The sequence below is a fragment of the Ovis aries genome, chromosome 8, assembly GCF_016772045.2.
Source record: "Ovis aries strain OAR_USU_Benz2616 breed Rambouillet chromosome 8, ARS-UI_Ramb_v3.0, whole genome shotgun sequence".
NCBI classification, from domain to species: Eukaryota; Metazoa; Chordata; class Mammalia; order Artiodactyla; family Bovidae; genus Ovis; species Ovis aries.
Window position 1 is genome coordinate 88,035,265 of NC_056061.1, and position 4,993 is coordinate 88,040,257.

At 39.8% G+C, this 4,993-nt stretch overlaps 1 pseudogene; it reads left to right on the top strand.

The window, feature by feature from the left end:
* Positions 1–1,056: 1,056 nt before the first annotated feature.
* On the top strand, positions 1,057–1,532 carry LOC101113766 (DNA polymerase epsilon subunit 3-like; annotated as a pseudogene).
* The last annotated feature ends 3,461 nt before the right edge of the window (positions 1,533–4,993 follow it).

Sequence of the window (4,993 nt, forward strand, 5' to 3'; positions counted from 1 at the left end):
TCGCAAAAGAATTGGACACAACTTAGCAACAAAACAACAATAGGTGGATATTCTGGTCTTATTGTAGAGCATCAATTTAGCAAGGAGATGAAACCAGTCAATTCTAAAGGAAATCAACCTTGAATGTTCATTGGAAGGACTGATGCTGAAGCGAAAGCTCCAATACTTTGGACATCTGATGCGAAGAGTCAACTCATTGGAAGACCCAAATGCTGGGAAAGCTTGAGGGCAAAAGAAGAATGGGGAGACAGAGGATAAGATGGTTGGATGGCATCACTAATTCAATGAACATGAGCTGAGCAAACTTCAGGAGATAGTGACGGATAGGGAAGCCTGGTGTGCTGCAGTTCATGGGATCACAAAGAGTTGGACATGACTTAGGGGCTGAACAACAATAGAGGGGCACCTGATTCTTGTGGTAGAGCATCAGTTTATTACTATCTCTCCTGCAGGAAAAAAGAAACGTAAATTTGCAGAAAACACTAAAAATCTTTTAAGAGTAGATAGCACAGGCAAGAACTGAGATGCTCTGATCCTCTAGGAAGGAAGCACAACAAAGGGTGCTTCACATTCCCCCCTGGCATTTTACTGAAAACACTTGCCATTTTTGACATAGAAGAATAGAATGCCAGCAGACAGCTACCAGCAGCTGGAGTTCAGGCCAAGACAGAGAAGTTCTAATAAACACCAGAAGGATCACCTTCTCAGAATAAGGACAAAACTGAAGTCGATCAGCAAGATGGAAATACATGAAGCTAAAAACAGTCCTCATCAGAATTTAAGAGATTTCTTACATTCTATGCATGCTTGTGTGCTGTCTCTTCATCATGTCCGACTCTATATGACCCTGTGAACTATAGCCTACCAAGGTCCTCTGTCCATGGGATTCTCTAGGAAAGAATACTGGAGGGGGTTGCCGTGCCCTCTTCTAAGGGATCTTCCTGACCCAGAGATCAAGTCCTCATCTCTCTTCCCTCGCCTGCGTTGGCAGGAAGGTTCTTTACTTCTAGTGCCAGCTGGGAAGCCCCACTTACGCTCTATATACGCTACCAAGAAATGCAGGAGGGACACCATGGCGGCCTGAAGACGAGGTCGCAGGCATGGGGACCTAACCTGCCCGAGGACCTAAACCTGCCGTCATCACCAGAATCATCAAGGAGGCGCTCCCAGACGGTGTCAGCATCTCCAAGGAGGCCTGGAGCACCATCTCCCGTGCCGCCAGCGTCTTCGTGCTGTACGCCACATCCTGTGCCAACAACTTTGCGATGGAAGGGAAATGCGAATGCCAGTGATGTACTGTCAGCCATGGAGGAGATGGAGTTTCAGCGGTTCATTACCCCGTTAAAAGAAGCTCTGGAAGCTTATAGGAGGGAGCAGAAAGGCAAGAAGGAAGCTTCAGAGCAAAAAAGGAAGGACAAAGACAAAAAAGCAGATTTGGAAGAGCAGGCCAAGAGCAGGGATGAGGACAATGATGAGATGAGGAAAGGCTGGACGAAGAAGAACAGAATGAAGAGGAGGGAGTGGACGACTGAGGAGGGAGGGGAGACGCCGCTCGGAAGGAACCGGGCGAAAACCTGGGACACGTTTGTGTGAAGCCTTTTCTGGCTGGGCAGAGTAGTCTTAGGCAGAAGAGCCTGAGAAGGTTGAAATAAAAACTGAATTATCATCAGGATTATCATCAAAGCCAGGGCTTCCCAGACTCAGAGCATCTGAGCAGCAGAATCCTGTTTTGCTTAATCAGTCTCCAGGTTATAACTTTTTGGCAAGAGGGATTCTGAATGGCTAATTGGTCAGTCTGATCTCTTTTGTTTACATACACATATAGTTAGGCAATTGGTGATCCCCAGTTCCCTCCCTGCTCCCCAGAAAATAATAATAACTTCCACGCTGCCAACTGTGTCCCAGATCAGAGAGGCAGTTAAGGCTCAGGAAAAATTGGGGTTTGATCGCAGTCAACCTATTTGATTACACAGTATTTGGCAATACTAGCTTATTTCAAGTGATCAGAATGGCTTAGCTATAGGAAACTACTAAAAAGGTTGAAGAGAACAATGAAATCTGCTCTCTCTTCACTTGACAGTAACATTAATTGAATTTTGTTTTCTACAGACCCACTTGGCTTAGATCCCTTCTATATTGCCTGTAGGCATGTAATCTGCTTGGGAGGCTACCTTCTAGGCACATTGTTTTCAAATCCACAGAGTAGAATTAGTTAAGCAAGGTTGCCAATGTCTTACTCTTATAAAACAGAGGGTTTAGTTTTAAATGCACCTCACTGTCTGCCGCTGTACTGCTTCAGGATTTGTCATCACCTCCTGGAAGGTATAAAATTCCAGGTTTTCGTGTGCCGTAGTCCATCTTCCAGATTTGTGACTATGGCTTTTTGTTTTTCCAATTCATGACAAGTTTCGAACTTTATTTCTTCTTGGCGCAGCTTTCTCCCTTTGTGCTTCTCAGCACCTGTCTCTGTCCTGTCTCTCCTCTGCTCCCCACTCCACTTTCTCTGTCCCTCCTTTTTTTTTCACTTCTGCCAACCCAGGAACTTGGATGACCTGCAGTATCCCAGAGAATGGGTTCCTTTGAGTCCCTAGTTCTAATCTCATGTCTTAAAACTGATTTTGTAAACCTCTTTGACCCATGAGTGAAATCTGATGGTGCTCAGGAATTTAATTCCTCCCCTAACCCATCCCCTTCAACTGCTTCCAGGTATCTCTGTTGACCTTTCCAGGTGTTCTTCTCTTTCTATTTGGTGCTCCAAGCACTTTTTTGTTGGTCTCTTTAAGTTGAGTGCTTGGAGGTTGAAAGGTAGTGAAGTGTAGTTTGACACTGTTGATTTGTTAAATGAGTACAATGGAAAGTTTGTTGATAATTGAGTGAAGAATATTGAGAAAATTATAATGCTTTGTATAATAAAAAAAACATTATTGTTAAAAGAAAAAAGAAATGAAGGAAGACCACACACACAGTTCTTTCTTTAATTTTAGCAAGTTTATATATACAGTTTATATATCATAAAATTCACCCACTTAAAATATAGAGTTTCGTGGGTTTTCAGTACATTCACAAAGTTTTACAACCACCACCATAACTAATTTTAGACCATTTTCATCATCTCATCCCTTAAAAGTCTCTATCCCTATTATTGGTCACTGTCCAACTCTCCCCCTTCCCCAGCTGCTGGAAACCACCAACTTATTTTTCTGTATGTATTTTCCTTTTCCAGACATTGCACATAAGTGGAATCATACAATATGTTGTCTTTTGTGACTGGATTATTTCACAACACCTACAAGTGGAATTTCAAGCTCATATGGTAACTTTATGTGTATCCTTTTGAAAAATAAAGCTATTTTTCAAGTGCTATACTATTTTACATCCCCATCAGCAAAGAATGAGGGTTTGAATTTCTTCCCAACCTAGCCAGCTGGTTTTGCTGTTTATCTTTTCTTATTGTAGCCATCCTAGTGTATGTGAATTGGTATCAATCCCATTGTGATTTTAACATGTATTCTTCCATGATATAGGCCAATGCTACTTTCACCTGTCTATTATAATTTGCCTATTTCCATTGAAGAAATAATTATTAAAATCATTTGCTCATTTTAAACTGCTTTACATATTGCTGAACTCATTAGCTCTAATAATTTTATTGTGGAATCCTTAGAACTATCCATATATATAAATACAAAATTATATAATCAGCCAATAGAAACAGTCACACATCATCCCATCTTCCCTTTCAAACTCAATGCTTCCTATTTCTTTTTCTTGCCTAATTGCATTGGCTAGAACATTCAGTGCGATGTTAAGTAGGAGAGGTGATAGCAGAAACACTAGTTCGGTTCTTTATCTTAGAGGGAAAGCACTCAGATTTTCCCCATTAAGTATATTGACTTTGGGGCTTCCCCAGAGGTCCTTTACCAGCTTAAGAAAGTCTCCTTTTTTCCTAGTTTGTTGAGTGCTTTATCATAAAAGCATACTAGGTTTTTTTTAAGTGATTTTATTGTATCTATTGACATGTTCATGTGGTTTTGTCCATTGTTCTATTGATATGATGTGTTGCACTGATTGATTTTCAGATGTTGAAACAACATTCTTATCCAATGACAAGTCCCACTTGGTCATGGTGTATAATCATTTTATATGTTGCTTGATTTGGCTTGAAGGGTGTATAATCATCCTATATGCTTCTTGATTTGGCTTGCATATAATCATGTTATATGCTGTGTGTTCAGGAAATTGTATTATTTTTATTCATAAGTATACTGGTATGTTTTCTTTTATTGTGTTGTCTGTCTGGATTTGACATCAGAATAATACTAGTCTCACAGAATGAAAAGAGAAGTGTTCTCTTTTTCTACTTTTTTGGTAAGGTTTGTGAGGCTGATATTAAGTCTTAAAATGTTTGGCAAAACCAGCAATGAAATCCTCTAGGCTGGGGTTTTCTTTGTTGTAGATTTTCATTTAGTGACTCAGTCGCTAAGTTTGGGATCAGTCTTTTCCAATTATCCATTTATTTTCAGCCAGTTTCACTAGTCTTTGTCTTTTTCGGAATCTGTGCATTTCATCTAAGTTGCCTACTTTGTTACCATCTTTTGTTTATAGCATTTCTTAAATCCTTTTACTTCTGTGAGGTCAGTAGTGATGGCAGATCTTTTATTCCTAATTTTAGTAACTTGAGTTTTCTCTCATATTTTCTTCCACTCTAACAGGTATGTCCAACATAAGCACATGTAGATGGGCACAAAAACTCATAGAAAAGACATGTGTAATGTCCCTCAATTTGGGTTTATGTGACATTTTCTCATGACAAATAAATTGTGATGTGTGGTAAGAAATTGTGTAATACATAGGAGTATTACAAATCAATAAAAATGAGTAAACTACCTTGACCTAAAACAACCAGAGTGAAACCACAGCATCATAATAAGAGAACGAAGTAAAATATAAAAAATACATATGTATGATTCCTTTTGTGTTAGATTAAAAACAC